Source organism: Lissotriton vulgaris, chromosome 5 (assembly GCF_964263255.1).
Source record: "Lissotriton vulgaris chromosome 5, aLisVul1.2, whole genome shotgun sequence".
NCBI classification, from domain to species: Eukaryota; Metazoa; Chordata; class Amphibia; order Caudata; family Salamandridae; genus Lissotriton; species Lissotriton vulgaris.
The window spans coordinates 1,973,700,497-1,973,721,607 of record NC_141693.1 but is presented as its reverse complement, the minus strand read 5'-3'; positions in this window follow the sequence as shown (position 1 = coordinate 1,973,721,607).

Below are 21,111 nucleotides of genomic sequence, written 5' to 3'. Positions count from 1 at the left end.
TGTCGCGGCTCCGGCGGGGCCAAGGGTTCTGGTGCTGGGCGCTGGACGCGGTCCAGGCGCGGACGGGCGCAGACGGGCCTGCCTTTGGCGCGCATTTGGCACGCCAGCAGCGCGTCCGCTTCGTGGTCGCTGCGCGGCCTCCATATGAGGCGCAGAGGGAGGGAGAAGCAGCTGGGAGGCGGGAGCGGTGCGGCGAATGGGAAACAAGGGGGGGCGGACCCGCAGGGTACGGAGCGGCGGGAACAGCGAGGCGGGGAGTGGGAGGGTAATCCAGAAGGCAAAAGGGGCAGTGGGGCACAAGAAAAGCAAGATACAGTGGCAGTAATACAGCGAGGACACACAGATGGGGCAATTGAATTGAATTGAATTGAATAAAAACTTATATCGCGCGACTTTGCCCAGAGGCATCAAGGCGCCTATAAAAGAATCATAAAAGGCAAATCCAGAAAACTAAGGGTAAGCTTTGGCAAAAAGCCATGTCTTCAAGGCCTTTCTAAAGGTTTGCATCGATGGCAGAGTCCTAATTTCACAGGGTACAGTATTCCACCATCTAGGAGCAAGGCTGGAAAAGGCTCTGCCTCTCCACTTGGCTCTTCGAACTCGGGGAACTGATAAGAGAAGCTTCTTTGAAGAACGGAGGTTTCTGGGAGGAGCATAGGGAATCAAGAGATCTTTTATTCCTCCTATCTCTTTTCTGGTCAAGGCCCCATAAACCAAACAGAGAACCTTAAAAGAGATCCTGGCTTCAATTGGAAGCCAGGGCAAGGATTTCCTGGCGAGAGTAGCTGATGACCTCCTAGGCAAGTCCAGTACAAACTTAGCCGCGGCGTTCTGCATAGTTTGTAGTCGTTGTAGCAAGCACTTATTTATTCCAGCATATAAGGCATTGCAATAATCAAGCCGATAGGCTATTAATGCAACCACAATTTGCTTCCGGGCTTGTACGGACAGATAGTGCTTAATCTTCCGCAGGATCTTGATAATGCCCCAGCAAGTGGAGATTGTCCTATTGACTTGATGACCCATCGCAAGGGCCGAATCGATCATGACCCCCAAGTTTCATGCTAAGAGGGTAGGTACAGGGCAAGTCCCCAGAGATAAGGGCCACCATTCCGTCGACCAGATATCATCCTTCCCGCCGAACACAAGGATCTCCGTCTTCTCGCCATTCAGCCTCAATGAATTGTCAATCATCCATTGAGCAACTGCCTCCATACAGTGTCTAAAATTAGAGGCAGAAGAGCTGACAGACTGGGCGAGAGACAGCAAGATCTGGGTGTCATCGGCGTAGGAGACTACCTCCATCCCGAACGATCTAATAAGCCTGGCCAGTGGGGTCACATAGATGTTGAACAGGGTCGGACTTAACGCCGACCCCTGTGGGACCCCACACTTCACCGGCAGGGATAGAGATAGGAACTCCCCCAGCTTCACTCTCTGTTCCCTCTGGTCCAGGAAGGAGGCCAACAGACTTAGGGCAGGCCCCTCCACCCCTATCTCCCTCATTCGAGATGTTAAGACGAAGGGAGACAGGGTATCAAACACAGCCGTGAGATCTAACAGGATCAGCAGGGTACTCGAGCCCTTATCAACTGTGGTGCGGATGTTATCAAGCACCACAGTAAGGGCCGACTCGTTGCTGTGGCCCTTCCGAAATCCGTGATGCGAATGATCCAAGAGACCAGAGGTTTCCAGAAAGGATGCAAGATGCTGGTTAAGGTGGGTTTCCAGCATCTTTGCTGGGGATGGGAGCAACAAAATGGGGCGAAAGTTTTTGAGAACCTCTGGGTCTAGGGTAAGCTTTTTCAAGAGGGGTCTGACCACCGCTCTCTTCCACTGAGAGGGAAAAATGCCATCCTGCATTGCCCTGTTCATGATCTCCAGTAAGGGGGGCAGGAGGGTATCCTTACACTGTTTGAGGAGTTTAACCCCTTCCATGCTCATGACGAGCTCAGCTCGTCATGAGGCACAGTTGAGCTGTGCTGATGACGAGCTGAGCTCGTCATGAATAAAGGAGAATAGTAATTTTCCAGCACAGGGGAAAAATAACCACAGCAGCGATGTGGTTAAGAGGGCAAGGGTCGAGGGGAGAGCCCGACCTAGTCTTAGCCAGGAGGACATTCAATTCCTGCAGGGAGAGGGGGGGGAAACTAGACAGATGGACCGGAGTAGCAGATCTAACAGATACTGGGGAGGGAATAACCTGAGAGGTGGGGGAAGATATTGAGGCCCTTTGTAGCTCTAAGGCTGAAACAATATCAGCAATTTTGGTATAAAAGTAAAAGGCAATATCGTCACACAGCTGCGGAGTGCAGGTGACGGGGTCCGGGGTCTGCAGGGTGGTCAACGAATCCACGATCTTAAATAGCTCTTTCGGCGAGGTAAGGGCAGTGGTAAGATTTGAAAAGTACCCCTGCTTAGCTCTTATGACCTCAGCCTTATATTCCCTCAAAAGAGTTTTATGGGTTTCCCTATTCTGTGTATTCAAGCTAGCCCTCCAGAGTCGTTCCTGCTTCCTGCAGCCCTGTCTTAGATGTCTTAGCGACTCCGAGTACCAGGGGGCCGACGGCCTTTTTCTGGCAGAGTGGCGTAGGAAGGCAGGTGCTAACTCATCCATTGCAACTGTGATGGCGTTTTCTAGCTTACATACCGCTGAAACCACATCCTCATCCATAGAGATCGCCGTGGTGGGAATTAGGGGAGCCAATAAATCATTGGTTATCCTCTTCAGGTTTCGCCTAGATTTCATTTTACTAGGGCCCTTCGGAATATTGTTTATAGGAGTAATATCCAATTTCAAAGGGACTGCAGAGTGATCTGACCAGGTGAGCGGGATAGGGGCATCGGTGGTCAGCCGACTATCATTCGAAAAAACCCCGTCCAGCGTATGGCCCGCCTGGTGGGTGGAACCCTTAACTAATTGCTGCAGGCCACAGGCCGATAGGGTATCAAGGAGAGAGAGGGTTTCGTTCGCCTGTGACATGCTCACAGCCAAAGTAAGGTTCTAAGATACTGAGCAAATGCTGTCCAAAATCTACTCTGGGCCCAGGAGGTTTGTATATAAGAATGCCCATAAATGGGACAGCATATGATGCATTGATAGAGAAATGTAGAGCCTGAAAGGCATTGTGAGGGGCTGATAGAGGGGTGATGCCACACGAGTGAGAGTCCCTATACAGAATGCCCAGCCCTCCACCTATACGTCCCACTCTGTCCTGCCTAACTAGGGTATAACCCTCCGGCACTGCCTCTACCAAATCAGGTCCCGAAGATTCTTTAGCCCATGTTTCTGTAATGAAGACCCAAGAGGGTCTTCTGTCCAGAACGAAATCTTTAAAGGAAACATTATTCTTGATCAGGGATCTCGCATTAATCAGAAAACCATGGTCGCTACTTATGCAGCTTAAAGGTTTACCTGTGGTGCCTACATTCAAGGGTCCAGGAGGTAATGCAGCTCCTGTGCAGCATGACCTAAAACACCTACAAACGGGCGAGTTTTGAAGAGCCTCGGAGGGTAAGCGAGTAGTGGCACGGTAACTGGGAAGGTTTAAATTCCAGCAGGACCTGATGTGAGTACCTGATGCAACCGCATCCACTCCCAGTAGAGCTGAGCGCCCCCTCGTCCAGCTCGTCCTTAGCGCGGACGGGCGCGGACGGGCTGGACTCTGGCGTGACTCCGGTGTTACTGCGGCACACACCCCGTGCGCATGCGCCGTGCGCTTGCATACTCCGGTTTATGTAGGGCTCTAGCCAGTCAGCCTGACTGCTAGAGCGCTAACCCCAATGGCGTCGGGCCGGCGTCCCCTTCACACCCCCAAGATGGCGAGGAAACTCCCCGGGAGCGTGCAGGAGAGCCGCTGAAACCGCGGTGTGGGGCACAATTATGGTGCAAGAATGTGGAGCAATTTAAAAACAGGGCGACAAAAGTATATATTAAATAAAATAGAAAACGGGAATTTTAAATTACAAAGCGGCGTTCAATTATCAAAGCGTTTACGCGCAGTAAAGAGTATGGAGACAATTAAGAACAGGGGCTAACAGATAATGTATAATTTAACCCAGATACAAAAAGGGGAATTTAAAATACAAAACAGCGCTAAATTGTCAAAGCGTTACGCCCAGTAGTAGGTTGCCTTGTCAAGCTAGATGGAGCAGAGATTAAAAAGAAGCAACAGAATTTAAACAATACAAGCAGCGCAAGAGGAGACAAAACGCGAAGGGGGAAGCCAAGACAAAACCGGGCACAGCAGCAGGGGTAGCGTCACACAGGAGGACCGTGTGGTGGCTGGGGGGGCGACCTACCTGGTGGCAGGGTCAAGGGTCGCTCTACAAACCCCTCTTGGTTAATTAAGACCCTATAACCATGCGTTATTCAACTCCAATATAGTCAATGAATGGAAGTAGCTTCACGTCTGTTGTCGTTGTAAAATGGACCAGGATTTCGTGCCAGTGAGGTCCTTGCGTCTGCAGCTCCGGTGACAATGAATCACCAAGTTGCCTACGTGATCCTCTCTTCGGGAAAGAATCCTCATGAATGAAGAGCACACTTAGGGGCTGATTTAAAGTTGCATGGTAACAGAAAGTCCACTCATTTCTGGTGGAAACGCTAAATACACAAGACAAATCCACTTGCGGAAAGTCCTCCATCGCAGATATAGCACAGTGGAGTAACACCAACAGATTCCTCACTATATTTAGATCTTACTCAACAAATCCAAGGATTCTGCACTAATACCAAAATGTAAAAGAGTCCGAGTAGAGAAGAGAAAACAAATGTCTCTTTACTCAGCCCTGCAACACTAACAATTACCAACGACAGCCCTTCCAGAATGCTGCTTTGTTTAGTGACGTCATGTACTGTGGCATAAGTCACTTGATGGCCCTTGTAAATCATAACATAAGCAAAGTGCAAACACAGCAGTTATTTTATGTATACTTTGCTATCATTTAAAGTTTAACCCCTTCGATGCGCCCGTCGGTCAACGGCCGTCATGAGCACTACCTCCGTAGTGCTGCGCACGTCTGTTGGCCGACGCGGCCCCGCCCACTCACTCAAACCGCCTCACCGCGGTGGAATTCGCGCCACGGTTAAATGAAAATGAAAATAAATAAATGTGGCCACTGACGTTCTTTGGCAGAACATTTGTTTTTGAAATGAAAACATGAATTTTGTGCAGTAAATGATCGGTGGTATATAGATATATATATATATCTTGGGCCGAAACGCGTCATGGCGGTGGTGTGAGGGCTCAATAAATCCTCTTGCACTCAGAAAATTGGGTTCGCATTCGTTTGTGTCCAGGAACTAATGGCAGCAGGTCAACGAAGTTTGTATATATATATATATATATATCCACCACGGGTTTTCAGCAAGGCACTCGGAGCAGTATCTAGTCACGCTACCGCAAGAAAACAGCAGACCCAAGTATTCCGTGAGTTGTTCATTTATTCAGCAACAAAGCAGCATAACGTTTCGGCCTATCACAGGCCTTGGTCACAGCAGGTCAACGAAGTTTGTATATATATATATATATATATATATATATATATATATATATATATATATATATATATATATATATATATGTATATATATATATATATATATATATATATATATATATATATATATATATATATATATATATATATACACATATGTGTGTGTGTGTAGTCAGAAAAATCTTTCACATTTCCAATAAGTTTCTTTCCTGTGCAATTTCGTGAACCGTTAGTGCTTTAATCCTCATCAAGGAATCCAGAAGAAAGCATTAGTAAAATGCCATTAGCCTCTTTATTACACCTTCCCCCTTCTAGCGATAAAAAAAAACCTTGTGATAGAGCGATGGAAAGGCGGGATTTCCTGCGGATGGCCCGGGCGAGAATGATTGACTTTCATTACAGCCAGGGTTAATAAAATCACGGGTTTTAATAACGTGTTTTTTAATTTCGAATGTGAAATTTGACACACTAATAAAACTAGGGTCACAATGAATCAGGTCATTAGAACATTGGTGCAGACTCTTTTAATGGCTCTGGTCTTAAAATATAAAGCAATCTGCAACTTGAATTTTGAAGAATAAAACGGGGAAGGGTATAATAGGCAAATGGAGGGCAGATGGTGCTTGTTGTACGACTCTTATATCCTATGTCATTTAATATATAATATAGTGTAACATCCATTCACAACACTCACTCCCAAATATTTATACATACACGCACGCAAGCACCAACATTAAAAAAAATCACATTTACCTGTGCAGCTCTGCCTAGGAGGCCCCATGAGGGTTGGGACTGCTGCCTCATCTCATAGTTGACCATAGGTCAGCCAGTGAAGAAAGGCAGCAGTCCCTCCCTCGTCACAGAGTAGGATGTGGTCAGTGAGACTGCTGTCCCCACCCCACTCAGTGACAGGGTGTCAGTGATGGTAACCGGGGGGGCCAAAGTACCCTCACGGTAACCGGGCCCTCTGCGCATGCGCACTTCGACAGAAGGGCGTGGTTAATAGGGAGAACGGGGGTAACCGGGGAGGGCGTGTATCTCCGCATGTGTGCTCCGCTCAGGAGGGCGTGGTTTAGTGATAAGGATCTGACAACAGTTATTGACCTTGCCGTAGGCCCAAATAGGTACGCAGAAAATAAATATTGCATAATGTGATTGATATGTTAGTTTTTGGATAGGAAATTCCTTGTACTAGAAATATGTGAAGGTTAGCCATCTGAATACCTGTATATATCAATTGTAACATTTTCTGCGTAATTGTGTAAATATTGTTTATTTCAATTTTGATTTATTTTGTATGTTTTAATAAATACGGCCGGGGGGGTCGAAAGATTCCCCCGCCTTCCAAAGAAAGCCCTCTCACGTCCTGTTAATAATGTTATGCTGGTTAACGGATGGGTGGGGTTCCTCCGGCAGTCCCTGGCCATGTGCTCCTGACTGCTTGATCGAAAAGTAAAGAGTGTCTGCCCGGCTGACCTGTGCTCATCCTGACAGACACTATTCTTGTTGGACCAAAGGTGAGCGGGCGTGGCCCCTCTGCGCAATAGAACAAGACGCAATTGGTAGCTGTGTCTTCTACGTCCACTTTGCCCCATACACGTGGGAGGAAACAGGGAGGGATCTAGATGGAGGAGAAAATAGAAGTCAACGAAATGGCACAGGTAAGGAGGGAAAGGTGGTGTTATGAGGAAACAGGTTAGATGGCATAAAAAACAGGGAGAACAAAATAAAGCCCACTAGAGCAAACAAGAATGAAAAGTTAAATATACAGATAATGGAGATGCCCCACTTCCCTGAAAAAAAAAAACGTTATCAAATGCTTATTTGTGTCCTGGGGAGCGAGAGCAGGAGAAAGCGCCTTAAAATATGGATAGTGCATAAAATAAATTGACCCTTTTTTTCTGGTGCATTCATTCTTTGGATTTTATTCTCAGAAATCACTCCCCAGTGCTACCGGGCAGGTAAGAGACTGATTTCAGATGTAAAATAGTCCCTCCTGCATTTCAGTGGAAGGGGAAGGGCACACCCAAACAGCAAAAAGAAAATAATTCATGTGAGCTGTACAAAGATGTTATTGACAATATCTCAAGCGAATGGCTCAAGTTTGCAAAGCCAACGGCTGAAGGAAGCCGACCCAAGCCCCTCACTGAAAGTATAGAATACATTATGCTTAGCATCAATGGCACATTTGGCAAAGTTCAACATGAAGAGAAGCCGGAGGAGGAGAAGGCGGAGGAGAAACAGGAGAGGAAAAGGAAAAGAAAAGATACAGAGAGTAACGGAAGGGGGGATTCCAATCGACACCCATTGTGATAACATATATATAAAAAAATATATAAGACTCCATTTTATTGAAGAGTCTTACTTGCCAGCCTTAAGCATGCCATAAAAATAATCTTGACGAGAAAAATGGTTCACTTTTGTTTCATAAGGCAGGTGTAGAGATGTTTGTTTTCTGTGGAATTCTCACATACCTATCACATGATGCATAAATATTTTATTGTTTGATTACTTGAAAGCATTAACATGCAAACATAATCTCTGACATACAAAATTAGTGTTCTAAATCTCGACAAAGGAACTGGAGGTGAGACCTCTCAGTACAGAAAGAAGGATTCTATTAATCATCACCGCCAGGTCAGCAGAGGGAATTAAAATTCATCTGTCCGGTAAAAATGTCCGCAGAGCTAGGTAAACACATAAAAAGCTCGGCTACAAATTCTACTGCTTGGTACTAATATGTATGTTTTTTTTTAGGTTTAAATCTTTTTATTTGAAATCTGCACCTGGAAAACAAGTTATGCAATGCAAGTGTTACATAGCTCTCGCGAAAGCAACAATATGACTATCCCTGTACAGAAACAATACTTTGAAAGACTTTCTCATTTCTGCTGCTAAAGCTGCACATATCGTAGAGCATGGATCTGTTTTTTTAATTTCTAATTTCAAAGATGATATTTATTTTATCACTTTACATAAACTTATTTTTAAGAAATTCTCAAAACGATAGTAGCAGAAAGTGAAAAAAAATAAAAACCTGGAAGCGAATGTCTGGAGTGAGATTACTCAGCAGGTGCCTTTGAGAAGCAGAAGTCTGCTCACAGCAGGCCTCATGGCACCTGCTTCGTATAATTTATAAACAGAAGCATAGGGTGCAAGGCCAGCCTTCCCTTATGTTCAATGTTCCCAAATAAATCTCACTTTAAACTCCTATCTCAACAGCGTGGCATACCGGAATGTATTTGCTCTTCCTAAAACTGATCTATATTTATATAGTGCTGTTTATGAAATTATTTTTTAGAGTTCTGTCTTCTCTCTCACTCCACTCCTCCACTTACAGAATATTGGCTCAACATCTTTGAGGCGAACCTCAAAGTGGCCAGCACATGCGGTGCTTGCAGCAGCACTTCTGACCACCGCTAGCCTTCCTCCACTTCTCATGGCCCTGCCTTGCTGTGTGAGGTTTCATTTTTCAGAGAACAGCTCCTTTTCATCCAGTGCTTAATTTGGGCCCTTGTTGGGATTCCGCTGCAGCTTGCACTACCCAGTGCCCCTACCATCTCTGCCAATGACAGCACCAACACAACATCTAAGCATCACACTCCTTCGAAGGCCCCAAAGCTATAAGAATGGCTAGAGCAACAGGTATTAGCAATTTATAATGTATATTTTAATGTATATTGAATTAATAAACAACAGTTGTTATGCTCATCTTTAAATCAGAAGACAGCTCCACCATGTGGCACAATTTCATAACCACCGGTGTTGACAATTAAGTGCCGGTGTTGAGCACCGGAAACCACTGGCTCAAATTAAGCACTGCTTTCATCACAAGGAACAAGGGGTCTGAATTAATAAATGGCTCTGTGACTGTGAAGTCTTCAACCACAAAACCACATATTCTGATATACCAAATGCACACTGCAAGAGTTGTGACTCGTAAGGTGCGCTTTGCGATTCCTTCCCTCCTTGGAACTATGGATGTGAAGCTCAACTTCGAATGTTGGCACACTGCTTGTCAGTTGGTGCTTGAGAACCAGTGAATAAAGGACGTTACTTACCCTTTGGAGTTTTCATTCTTCTCATAACATTTCGGTGACGAGCCGTAGAATAAATTATCAGGATGGAAGCTGTCGTGAGGGACACCTTCCACTTTGTGCATGTGGGGTGTCCGCATTAGGGGAGCAGAAAGCAGTCAAGACTGCTGTCTTCCAGTTGCAAGATGTTATCCTGAAGCAGGTGTCCAACAGCGTTAGGAGAGAGCTGGGTTGCTAAGTTACTGCCACCTCATGCAAATATACAGAAATAAGAGAGGCATGCTTTGTCATTGGCAATGCTGGTGGCGTCTGGAACTTTATTGAATCCCCACTGATTCTTTTCAAGAGGAGTGATGCTCTTGACTCAGCTTCCTACCAGACTTCTGTTGGTCTTTCACAATCCAAATCAGGGGCTACATCTTGGTCTTCAAAGCTCTACAAACCCCTCTTGGGTAATTAACTTCCTATAACCATGCTTTATTCAACTCCAATATAGTCAATGAATGGACATAGCTTCACGTCTGTTGTCGATGTAAAATGGACCAGGATTTCGTGCCAGTGAGGTCCTTGCGTCTGCAGCTCCGGTGACAATGAACCAAGTTGCCTACACGATCATCTCTTCGGGAAAGAATCCTCATGAATGGAGAGCACACTTAGGGGCTGATTTAAAGTTGCATGGTAACAGAAAGTCCACTCATTTCTGGAGGAAACGCTAAATCCACAAGAAGAATCCACTTGCGGAAAGTCCGCCATCGCAGATATAGCACAGTGGAGTAAGTCACAACAACAGATTCCTCACTATATTTAGAACTTACTCAACAAATCCAAGAATTCTGCACTAAAACCAACATTTAAAATAGTCCGTGTAGAGAAGAGAAAACAAATGTCTCTTTACTCAGCCCTGCAACACTAACAATTACCAACGACAGCCATTCCAGAATGCTGCTTTGTTTAGTGACGTCATGTACTGTGACATAAGTGACTTGATGGCCCTTGTAAATCATAACATAAGCAAAGTGCAAACACAGCAGTTATTTTATGTATACTTTGCTATCATTTAAGTTTAACCCCTTCGATGCGCCCGTCGGTCAACAGCCGTCATGAGCACTACCTCCGTAGTGCTGCGCACGTCTGTTGGCCGACGCGGCCCCGCCCACTCTATCAAACCGCCTCACCGCGGTGAAATTCGCGCTGCGGTTAAATGAAAATAAATAAATGTGGCCACTGACGTTCTATGGCAGAAAATTTGTTTTTGAAATGAAAACATGAATTATGTGCAGTGAATGATGGGTGGTATATAAATATATATATATCTTGGGCTGAAACGCGTCATGGCGGTGATGTGAGGGCTCAATAAATCGTCTTGCACTCTGAAAATTGGGTTCGCATTTGTTTGTGTCCAGGAACTAATGACAGCAGGTGAGAGAAGTTTGCAGTTATATATATATATATATATATATATATATATATATATATATATATATATATATATATATATAATATACACACATATGTGTGTGTGTAGCCAGAAAAATCTTCCACATTTCCAATAAGTTTCTTTCCTGTGCAATTTCGTGAACTGTTAGAGCTTTAATCCTCATCAAGGAATCCAGAGGAAAGCATTAGTAAAATGCCATTAGCCTCTTTATTACACCTTCCCCCTTCTAGCGATAAAAAAACCCTTGTCATAGAGCGATGGAAAGGCGGGATTTCCTGCGGATGGCCCGGGCGAGAATGATTGACTTTCATTACAGCCAGGGTTAATAAAATCACGGGTTTTAATAACGTGTTTTTTAATTTCGAATGTGAAATTTGACACACTAATAAAACTAGGGTCACAATGAATCAGGTCATTAGAACATTGGTGCAGACTCTTTTAATGGCTCTGGTCTTAAAATATAAAGCAATCTGCAACTTGAATTTTGAAGAATAAAACGGGGAAGGGTATAATAGGCAAATGGAGGGCAGATGGTGCTTGTTGTATGACTCTTATATCCTATGTCATTTGATATATAATATAGTGTAATACGTGTCTTTTATCAGTTCCAGTACTTTAATATACTTCTGGTGCTCTGGTGGGGTAGTTTACAGGGGAGGCGTAGCGTTGATCAAATGCTGTGTTTGTATCAAAGAATGACAGTTTAGTTATTTATGACGTCAACAGTTTTTTATTCATCTTTTAATTTGTTACCATTTTCGAAACAATTATGGTATTGTTATATTAATGGCACTGTATTGTTCACCGTGAAATACATTTATGTATAAGCATATTTATCTAATAATGAACTTGATTTCTAACATGCTTCTTTAGTATTATTACATGGACATCATTTAGGGGTCGCCAGGGGTTGCCGCTACGACCTCTGGCTTTCACCTTGCGACCACTGGCACTGCCTTTGCGACCCCTGGCCTCACAAGTGTCAAAATGTGTGCCAGGAACACGGGCAGCTCATCCGTATGGACATCGATTAGGAAGCCACTGTACTTGTTTTCCCTCAATTTTTGTATTACACTGTTAGTGAGTAATGCTAAATTATTTACTATCAGAGTAATTAAAAATGGAGTACAACTAGCTCAAATAAGACATTCCCTTTCAGGTGAGGTAAACAAAATGTATGTTTTGTGTGTGTTTGCAGATGAGATTGCGTTTATGTGAGATAGAGTTTTTATGAGTGAATGTGTGTGTGTGTATGTGTGAGTGTGTGTGCGAGTAAAAGTGAAGGTCAAAGGGCGTGTGATGTCACTTCTGCTACCCCTGGCATTTTTGTGAACTAATGTCAATTCCTTGCTAGCCACAAATCAACTTCAGACAACTTTTATTAATGGTGCCCCAGGGTCACAAATAAGAAAGCCTTAACACAAAAACAGAATTAAGGACCAGGAAATAGGGCATTTTCTGATGAAGCGTAACATAATGTACACGTGAGTCAGAATAGTCAGATATTTACTCCTATTTTGAACCTTCTTGTAGGAGTCTACACTACAAGCCAGGAAACAACAAATTCAGATTTTTCGTAAGGTACAAGAAGGCATGTGCGGCATCTTACAAAAGCCTTAGATAAATTGATAAATAAATTAAAGTTAGTCTGAAAGGTGATTTTTTTACAGAAGGTATGCCAGAGTTGGACAGTCTCTGGTAGACTATAGGCATAGTTACATTAAAGTTCATCCGGGTCCTACAGCTTGTCAACAATTCACTCTGTAATTTTAGTTACACATCACTTTTTCTTTAAGTAGATATCACAGGGGAGACATATAAATATTAAATCATTGGCAAAACCAAAGGCCTATAGGCTCATTATAGATGCATAGTGCTGGGCAGTCCTCTGATTTGTGGAGGATGTGCTAAACAGGAGGGGGATGTGATGTCGGGCCCTAGGCTATCATTAGGTTCAGGAATGGAGACACAGACACCAGGATAGTCGGCTAGTAAAAAGGCCAAGAGCACGTGCGCTCCGCCCCATTTTTTGACTGGGTCACCTGACTCGTGACACCAGTGGTGGATGGGTGTACACTGTAGGGTTACAGAGTAAAACAACTAGAACGTGTCCAGCAGGACACTACAGGTGACTCAACTATGTCAGTTTCCTCCATTTTACTATGCGTGAGATGCACGTCATTCGAACAGTGAATTCTCTTCTGGACTTAGCAATATTCTAAGGACTTTCCACTACTACCCAGTTCTACATTGAGTTCCTGGTATTTTTGTTGTTGGAATTGTGCAGGAAAGTGGCCGGAATAGAGAAGCTTTGTGACCTTGCTCTGCCTCCATAGTCTATATTTTTAACTCCTTTACTTGTCAGGGAAAGGGCAACCGGCCCCAAGTAAAATTTCAAAGGTTAAGGTTCAGAAAGGCAGACAGATTTAGGTATAGTGAAATTTAATGTTGTTTGCATGAGCATTTTATTGAGTTACTGAAGGATGTTTCAATGAAAGTAATTTGGGCTATTCACATCCCCCACTGCAGCGAATCAGGATGCAAGATCCTTAATATCCAGGGATACTTCTTTGCTCTGCTTCCACATATGCCTTGCTGATTGCCCAGGGGAGGTCTTGCTTCTCTCCCTTGGTCCACCTTTGTGGAACATCATCCCTTTCACCATTAACCTTTTATCTGCTCATCTGACTTTTCAAATTGCCATAGATACACATCTTTTTTTAGCTCAATGTGGACCTTTCAGGGGTATGGTCATGAACATGAGTTGTCAGCTGTGCCTTAGCGCCGTGAAGCCTTCGGGTAGATTGGCACATTACAAGTCATTAGCTCGAACATTGCCATACTTTATTGAATTCCCAGTTTTTAAATGTTTTCCATTTTTTTTATTTTTCCCATTGAAATTTGAAAGTAATATTTTCTCATTATCTTTTAAGACAGTATTGTGGACATCTGCCCTGCCCTGTCAATCCCTCAATTCAGGAAAGACCTCAAGACCTGGCTCTTCGACTGAACCGCAGATCAACCCCCACCCCTGCCGGGTGAGTAGTCATGCTTTACAAGAAACCTGATAGATTGATTGATTGATTGATTGATTGAATAATGTCTCACAGTTCTTACTTTTGGTAGCTGCAACAAAGCAGTCCATATAGAAATGCATGATGAGTTGTGTTTAACAGCAAATTCAAACAACTTAATGAAGTAGTAAAGTACTAAAGATACAAGCAGATTTTATGTGAAATGATAAGGCCTTATTAAACTAATTGCTAAATAAATGGAGATAATCATAACTAGCTAAAGCAGTGCCTGTCAAAAATTCTTCATTATCTAAAATGCACACCAGGCGCTTCAATGCATTGAGGTTGTTCACTGAAGGGGAAGAATCCAGGTCTGTAAACAACTTAGCAAAGTCATTTAACTTGATCTGATGCACACTGGTCATCCGATGGAGACATTATTGAAAGTTCCAAATTGTTTTCAAAGTGGTAGGACTAAATTTAGGGTGGAATCTCAACAACTCAACCCTCTTGGCCAGCTAATCTGGAGTTTCTTCCAATGTCACAGGCCTGTTTGATATATCACCTCCCAGGTCAGTAGAGAACTTCACCGGTGCAGAGGGCCTTCAGATCCAAACTCCTAGGTCTACAATACTGGATTTGTGACCAACTGTCGAATTAGTTCAGGGTTCTTTGAGTTCACAACCTTCCTTTGGGACCAGAACATTTGCAGATTCCCAGCACAGAGCACCTTGAAGCAGGCTCCTTCAAGCAGCGTGTTCTCTCAGTAGGGCCCTGTCTCATTTGGCCTGTAGACGAGGTCAGGAAACTAGTTTTTTCCTCTTGAGCACAAAGATTCAAGTCAAGAGTTTAAAATGCATACCCTTGTTCCTCAGGGGAGGGAAAGGCCTCCTGCAGTAATAATGGAGGATTGTCCATGTTCTTTTATCTAAGTAGATTCTCAGTTACCAACAGGCCAAATGGGGTCTCTTTGATGGGGCAACATGCCTACCATGACCCCTGACCAAAATCAGTCTGTAAAACTGTAAAATGGTCACACACATTCCATTCCCAATTATAATTCAGCAGTGTAATTCTTGGGCCTAGAGGAATGAACATTCTACCAGAGTGATTTGTTTTAAAATCCAAGATGGTGAAGGAAAGCTGTGAAGTGAAGGAACTTTACTTTCACTTTCAACTCCAACCGATCCAGTCCAGTCCAGCCCAGCCCAGCCCACTTCAAAGGAAGGCCAGGACCTCCTGTCAGCATTATCTGAGGATGCCCTTCTGGGTCTCTAAGCCTTACAGAAACATGCTTTTGAATTTAACCATGGGGGTAATTTAGAGTGCAATGGAATGGGAACTCCATCCTAAATTGGCAGGGCGTTCAACTTGGTGTACTCACAGTTCTGCTGTAGTTTCCCACAGCAGAGACCAAGCTTACTTTTCGACAGAAACCCTTGATCCAGTAACATGTCTGCCAAAAGACCACCAAGTTGAAGTGGTAGTAAAAGAACCCTATTTAGGGAGGGGGTATCTCCCACTACTGCTTTGCCCAACCCTGGTCCAACATGCCAAATATGGCAGACCTAGGCAGGAAAAAGAAACAATGACCCCGAAGCACAGGGAGAAAAATTCCACGCACGTCACTGCCATTGTCTTTTTTTTAACAAACAACTGCTCAGGGAGTTTATTTGAGTAAAAAAGGATGTGCAGCCGCCCGCACTCTGCTGATGTTGCCAAAATTCTGTCCAGTGTCTAAATCTCTACTTAAGTAACACTGGTTGCCAGTAGAGGAAAGGATACAGGTTAAAACACTGTGTTTGGCCCACAAAATAATTACCCAACAAGCACCTTCAGTTTTGGCTGATCTGCTAACGGCGTATTCACCAAGGCGCGTTTTGCGCTCAATGGATCAAAAGCTTGCTTGTGCCCCCCGCTTTCTAAGATCTAGAGCGGTTGGGCGCTCGTTTAAAGTCTTGGCAGCTAGATTATGGAATTCGCTCCCAGTTTCCATCAGAGGAATTCAGAATCATCTAATGTTTTGCGAAGCGATTATGACCTGGCCTTTCCCGGCATAAGGTTCGCCTTTATTTACGGCTTCGAGTTATCAGTACTTGTATGCGCTGGTACGCCCCGTTGCTGGGGCAGCATGCGCAATATAAAACCTGAAATAATAATAATAAAAAATGACATGAGCTCAGCATTCAGCGTTGACTCCAGTGCATCCTCCACACTAGCAAAGGCACCGCAGGTACCAAGGTCCCTGCCAGGCAACCAGCGATCTCTAAATATGGCAGGTGATCCTCTGGTGGATGTCTGAAGTTAAGGCCTCCGCTGAGGCACCGGGCTTGTGAGTCACCAGCCGACAGCTACAGCAGCCTCCAAGTGTGAGCAGAGCTAGGGAACTCACAAATATTGCTGCCTTCACTCAGGGAAGCACCATCCCTTTCCTGGTCCTTGTGTGGTTTCCCCTTTAAAGATGTGCAGCAGATGTCTCCTCATAAAGCCTGCCAGAAACACTGAGCTGAAATAGGTTCTTTTGACGAAATGCTGCAATAGCCAAAGAGACTTCAGCATCTCATTCAGCAAGTCTTGTCAGATTAGACTCTCTGGACCCCACATCTCAAAAATGGCAAACACTAAGGGGTTGATTTAGAACTCTGCAGATGGGTTATTCCACCCAATGGTGACAGATATCCGGTCCGCCAAACTATAAATCCGATAGGATGTAATGGAATTTACATTTCGATGCATGTGATATACGTCACCGTTGTTACAGAGTAACCTGTCCACCGAGTTCCAAATCAGGCTCTAATGGTCTGATTACTGGTTTGGTGGATGGAAATTGTTGTCACAAACATGACGAAAATGCCATCCACTCTATTACGAGTTCAATTGGATGTAATAGAATTGTAATTTGTCGGACCGGATATCCATCATGTTTGTGATGGAGTAAACCTGTGACCAAACTCATAATCAGGCCCTAAGATAGGCATCTAAAATGGTTACAGATTTTAGTCGTTCACTCCAAATTGCCTATGATTCATGATTTTAATATTGATTTTAGTTTTCCAGACCTGAGGTGAATATTTATAGTATTATCTGCAACAACTAGAGCGGTCAGGTCCCAGTGCCTCCCTAGCTGACTCATAAGAGAGGAACTGGGGACTGAGTGATCCTGCTCTAAGGGAGTGCTTGACTGATATTTTAAATGGTACTCGTGCAGCGAGGACCTGCAGTCATGGGAGCTGTTCTACGGGATCATAAGGCATACATTTTTCTACAGAGAGGTGGGTCGGGAGTCTTTTTAAGAGACCTCAAGCTGTAGAAGTACTCCCTCATATAGTAAGAATTATAAATAAACAAAATATGGAATCGCATGGAAGTCGATTCTATTCCTCGCAGAGATTTTTAAACATTGCGATTTTTATATATTTTACGGTGAATTGTCACTATCAGTGTTCATATGTGTCGATTTTTACTGCTTCCTTATTAAATCCCGCATCAATTTTTAAGAAAACACTTATTAGTGTTTCCAATTTGAGATATATTTTATTTTGATGCCGCCCAAAGGCTTTCAATACTTCATTTTTAACAGTACCTAGTGACATTTTGACTATTTTTGTTATCTTGACAATTGACACAATTATTTTTAACATTCAGTTTATCTTGTGGTGTTTTTCATTATTCCTATCTAACGTGTATTTTGGATGTGATGTGGTACTTACGTTGCATTTTCTAACTGGTGCCTTTTGCCTAGACTGTTTGAACCATCATCCAAATTGCTTGTTTCTGTCCAATTTTGTTGTTAAATATGTCTCTTTGTACTTACCCTGATTAAGTACATCAGTCAATCATTCAAAACATTTATAAAGTGCACTACTTACCCGTCAGGGTCTCACGGCGCTGGGAGGAGGGGGAGAGAGGGGAGAAGCATCTACTGCTTGAACAGCCAGGTCTTGAGGAGTCTTCTGAAGGTCAGTAGGTCCTGGGTCTTCCGTAGGTGGATTGGGAGGGAGTTCCAGGTCTTGGCGGCGAGGTCAGCAGTCGTTCTCCGAATGCGTGGGACGGTGGCAAGGGCGAGGTCAGCAGAGCAGAGCGGACGGTTCGGGTGTAGAAGGTGAGTCATTTGTTGAGTTGTGCTGGTCTGGTGTTATCGATTGCCTTATGAGAGTGGGTGAGGAGCTTGAAGGTGATCCTCTTGTTGACGGGAAGCCAGTGCAGTTCTCTCAGGTGATCTGTGTTGTGGCTGTGGTGAGGGATGTCGGGGATGAGGCGTGCAGAGGCGTTCACATCGAAGGTTCTTATTTCTTACTGCTCTTTGGTGAATGTGGTAAAGGAAAGATGCAGAGTCCACTTAATAAGTTAAGATCCTTTATTGCAGGTTCCTTCCAGGTTAGATAGACAGGTTAAGATTGTAAGGAAACCCCCACCAGGAGCCAGCTGTTAGCAGCTCAGCCTGAGATGACCAACTGCCACAGTAAGTGAGAGAGAGACACTGTGAGCTAGAGGGACACCCAGGCATTCTATGATGTCACAGATAACATAGTACAGTCTAGCCACAGAAGAACAGTGGAGAGGACATTTACTACAGTGAAGTTGGGTGTCATGCTTTGCAGCTACAAGCACTTGCTCTGAGGACTGCCTTGCCATCCTGCACAGGATTCCAAAGTGAGCAGGGGTCATCCTTATAAAGCATGTTCACCTCATGGATGTAACACCAGTCGTAGAACCCCATGAAGAGCTGTGGGGGCCTCCTAACTCTTAAGGGGGTCTCTAGTCAGGCCAAGATCCATGAGATAGGGAAGACTCCGGTGCCCCACATCACATTTTGCAGAAGGGCCCAATGATGTTGTTTGATGCCACTGGTTCACCTTTGTCGACTGGACTTTGTATCGTTGGGCAACAGATCAGCTTCTCACAGTCTGATGCTCTATGTTTCGATGGACAAAGCAAACATTCAGCATCAGGAGTTCAGGACTGTCAAGAAGCAGTGGCGTAACCAGTGACAGCTGCCACATATCTAAAGTAGTAGGGCGGATGGGGAGGGGATAAAATAAAAGTAAACAGACTTGCCGACTGCTCCGCTCCTACTGCAGATGCTGGTCGCCTCATTGCTCCTCTCGTCCAGCCTAGAAGTGGACGGGCCTCAGAGCACAGGCTCCCCACCTAATCCAGATGCTCATTCTTTACCTAGCATGAGAGCAGCTCCATTATTGGTCTGAGTAACCTTGTTTGCCACTCAGACAGTGACTGGGAGCCTGTGGCTTTTCTCCAACCCGGCTGTGCAACACAGTTGGGTTGTAGAAACATAAGTGCGCATGGCCTAACACGGCCCGCCCAACTGACCTGCACACTTATAAGTGCACACTACTTCTCCTTCCTGCCATGCCCAGCCCCGCCCTATACTCATTGATTGACTCCCTTCTGCTTCAGACAGAGATAAATAAAATGGCAATAGCATTGCTTTATTATCAATGTATTGATCATCTGATGGCTCTGATGAGCAGTGGAGCAGTGGGGCAATGCTTCAATGCCATTACAGAGGAGCCGCCATTGGGCATAACATAGGCACCGACAGCCCCAGCTGTGCGGGGGAGGGAGGACCAAAGGACCAAGGGCTGGCCTGAGAGCCTCTGATTGAGCCTGAAGGGGACGCCCCGCTTGTACTTTGCAGGGGGGCAAGGTTTCTTACGTCACTGTCAGGAACAAACGTTCAGGGGTGCAATTATGAAAGAAGGTGCCATTATGTTGTCTTCTCAACAATCTGACCCCGTGTCTCACCAAAGTCCTTGAATGGATGACCTTGTCTTTTTTAAAGCTGAATGGGGCCAAAACGGACATTATGCTGCTGGGCTACAAAGCCCCATTCAACCTGGACCCTTGGTGGCCGCATTGTCTGGGACCTCCTCCGGTGCCCAAGACCAAAATAAAAAGCTTGGGGGTCTGGCTGGACTCCGCCTTGAACTTCCAACATCAGGCTAAGAAGGTGGCCGCGACCTGCTACGGATTGATGTGAGTTCTTAAAAAAGTCCTAGATCTTCTTCCATTTGAGGCCAGACGAGTATTGGTCCAGTCGTTGATTCTTTCGCGACTGGACCATGCAAATGCTATTTATATGGGGGCACTAGCAGCTACCATAAAAATTCTGCAATCTGTGCAGAATTGTGCAGCTCGCTTGCTTATGAAAGTGCTCAAACGATGTTCAGCAAAGGCCTCAATTCGGTTGCTTCATTGGCTACCAATTCAGGAAAGGATTGTGTTCAAGACTATGTGTTTGGCACATAAGTCCATCCACGAGGCTGGCCTGTCCATTCTGGATTCCCTGTTTCGTCGCCATCAATTAGTTAGATCTCTTAGATCCAACCAACGAAATCTGCTGGTAGTACCCAGGGTGAAGTTGGCCCGGATGCTTTCTGTCCAAGCAGCCAAAGGATGGAATAAACTCCTAGACAACATCAGGCATGAATCTAATCATCTGGCTTTCAGGAAGCGACTAAAGACATTTTTGTTTCAATAATGTCTTTCAACGTCCTCTGGTCTTACAGCGCTGGGATGCTCTAGGGTAGCCATGCGCTATACAAGAAAGTACTAACTCACTCACTCATCTGAAGGGCAGGTGAGCTTTGCTCCTTTCACCTCTTACAGTAAGAGTGTTTTGCGACTGCAAGATCTAACGATATATGGGTCCATATTTGTAAGCACATTACAGAAACGGGCTTTGTTAGAACTGGGGGTCTCTAGTTGGCAGAGGTAGGTACCACTGTCCAAATAGGGACCCTTGCTTCTAGTCAGGGCAAGGAGATAACCCTCTTAGATAACCCCTGCTCGCCCTCTAGGTAGCTTGGCCTGAGCAGTCTAGGCTAACCAGAGGCAATGCGTAAAGTATTTGTACCAACACTCACAGTAACACAGTGAAAACACCACAAACTGATTCCACAACAGCTTAGGAAATTTAAAAATATTTATTCTAAACTACACAAGACCAAAACGTCAAAAATCCAACATACACAGTTCAAGGATATGGTTTCAAAAGAGTTCTTCAGGTTGTAATCAAAGTTCTTTAAGTTGCGTTAAAATAATCCACAGATGCGTGAAAAGTTCACAGTTGCGTCACGTTGACTCACAGTACCTTTTG